Source organism: Symphodus melops (assembly GCF_947650265.1).
Source record: "Symphodus melops genome assembly, chromosome: 18".
Taxonomy (NCBI): Eukaryota; Metazoa; Chordata; class Actinopteri; order Labriformes; family Labridae; genus Symphodus; species Symphodus melops.
Window position 1 is genome coordinate 1,910,381 of NC_136708.1, and position 2,796 is coordinate 1,913,176.

The following is a 2,796-nucleotide window of genomic DNA, read 5'->3' on the forward strand; positions in this document are numbered from 1 at the left end:
GCAGCAGAGGAAGAGAGTCCAGATGAGGACGCAGATCAAAGTCATGTTTTTGATGAGGAGGAGGAGGAGGATTTCTGTTGTGATGAAGGACAGCTGTCAGTCATCCAGTGTTCAACTGTCAGGGCTATAAACTCTCCCAGAGCACTGGAGCATGGTGCTGCTGATGCAAAGTGGCTCTCTATGGAAATGTTCTGACTGACTCCAACAGTGATCACTCTCATTACTCTGATTATCAATCAATCAATTCATTATATAATTCATCAGAAAACTTTCAAAATAAATGTGATATGACTTCATGTTCATGCTTCTAGAAACATTTATTCTGATATAAATCACGAGTCCTCATTAATGATGTTCTTGAGAAAATGATTTCAAATCATTCAAAGATGTAAATATCTGTAAGAAAGACATTTTTTGATTGAGTTGTAATCTTTTGAAATCCTGTTTTCATTTGGTGTCAGAGGTGTTGCAGGCAGAGACTCATTGAGGTGTCTGTGTTTGTGTCAGAGTCAGAGAGCCGTGTCTCTACAGCCAGAGGTTTTTGTACGACGACTCCATCAGTTTGTATCACTGTGGCTCACGTTCGGTGGAGGAACCAGACTGGATGTTGGAAGTAAGTCACATCTTCATCTTTTGATTCAATCAGTAAGTTATTCTGCTGTCTTTTGTCTTCATATTCAAGCCTGGAGGAAAAGAAAATACTGAGCTTGACTTTTGAAATGGCTTGTTTTAGAAAGAATAAAGACAAAGTTTGACTTGAAAGGATTTCAGTTTCAAACAGAAACACAAAGTGAATTTAAATGAAGGTGAAATGTTTGAAGCCAGAGTCGAGATGAGTTGTGAAATAGATGATTTTCAGTGTCATGGTAAGGTGACATGTGGAGTTCAGTGTGTTAAAGTCAGAGAGCCGTGTGTCTCTACAGTCAGAGGTTTTTGTACGGCCGCTCAATGACTTTGTACCACTGTGGTGGACTTTTGGTGGAGGAACCAGACTGGATGTTGGAAGTAAGTTTCTCTATGATTATTAAACCTAGTGTTAAAATACAGATTTTTATATTTGATCCAAATAAATCACACCTTGACAACCTCAAAGACAGCTGCTAAATAATCTTCTATTCATGAGGTTTTTCTAACAATCGATATGGACGCCTTAATGACTGAAACAACTGAATGAAAATCATCAAATCAGCTTTCTTCACAGAAAATGTTAATGAGCAGGACTTTGACATGTCTAGTGGTTTATGTTTCTCAAAAGAAAAGAGAGGAGAGAAGCTAAATGAATGTGTTTCAGCTCAAAGAAATATTGTAAATCTGTTAAATAAAGCGTGATATCATCAGCATAGAGAGACATCACATCAGTGCTGCTGCAGTTCAAGCACTGACAAAACTACAAAGTAGATTTATGAAGATGATATTTATATGTATGTCTAATCTATACATCTTCATGTGTTAAAATGTCACACTGAAACATAAACAGGTTGAAATTTAACATAGAGATGTGTTTTAAAATGTCCTCCAAACATTAATTTTCTCATAACTCTGTTTTTATCTGATTCAGTCTTTTGAATGAATCAAATCAAATAAGTAAGTAACAAGAACGTTTGAAAATGTTCATAATCTCTGACCCTTTTTTGCGTCTAATTCTGAAATTCTTCTGTTTTGAATTCACATCAAGAACATTTATTCATCATCAGTTGATTCTGTCTTTTCCTTTGAATAGTTTTTAAAAATGGGTCCCAAAGTTTTTAGCTCATTTTGAAGGTGAATTTTTGTCATGTTTTAGATTTGGTTCAGATGTAGTTGAAATCTATTTCAGATCTGTGTGATGTTCTCTGTGTGCTGATGTGCATGAGAGGCTTCTTAAAGGGAAGTGAAACAATGTGTGAGTGAGTGACCGCTGGAGCAGAAAGAAACATCTGACAGAAACTCCTCAAAAAAGAAAATCAACTCTCAGACATTAAATGTGTCCTATAGGCTGTGCTGTTTGATTGACAGCCGTATGCTCCCTGTCCTCTAATCTGATTGGTGTCTCCTGTAGGAGCTGATGTGCCTCCCACCCTGACGGTGCTGCCCCCCTCCAATGAGGAGCTGCAGCTGGGGACGGCCACGCTCATGTGCCTGGCCAACAAGGGCTTCCCCTCAGGCTGGAGTCTGGCCTGGAAGGTGAACGGCAGCAGCAGCAGCAGCAGCTGGGAGCAGAGCAGGAGCCCTGCGGTGCTGGAGAAGGACGCTCTCTACAGCTGGAGCAGCACCCTGAGGCTCTCTGCAAACCAGTGGAGGACGGTGGGCTCTGTGACCTGTGAGGCCACCCAGGGCTCCCAGACTCCAGTCACAAAGATTCTGAGTAGAGACCAGTGTTCCCAGTAATGACTCACTGGGACTCTGCTGCTGGTTTTACTCTGATACTGCTCTAACTCTGCAGCTCTCTCTCTCTCTTTATTTCATGTTTCAAGAGAATACATATTAGCTTGTTGCTTCATATGTGTGTGTGTTGTTTCCTGATAATCTGTTCATTAAATCAATGAGAAATACACGTTTTGTCTTTTTCAATTATTTCAAACGTGTCAAAATGACTTCATCAACGATCACAGTGAAATCAATTCTTCAGGATGTAACATGAAACAAAACAAATGTTGTATCATGTAGTTTCCTCATCATAAAATGTCTAATTAAATAATACAGAAATCATAAATGTTGAATTAATTTCAGAGAGATAAAACCTCAAAGACAGCTGCTAAATAATCTTCTATTCATGAGGTTTTTCTAGCAATCGATATGGACGCCTTAATGACTGAA

The 2,796-nt window shown here is 39.1% G+C and overlaps 1 gene segment (V, D, J or C); it reads left to right on the forward strand.

The window, feature by feature from the left end:
- Positions 1 to 832: 832 nt before the first annotated feature.
- On the forward strand, positions 833 to 2,367 carry LOC306839985 (Ig kappa-b4 chain C region-like). The segment is given in 2 exons: positions 833 to 866; positions 2,039 to 2,367.
- The last annotated feature ends 429 nt before the right edge of the window (positions 2,368 to 2,796 follow it).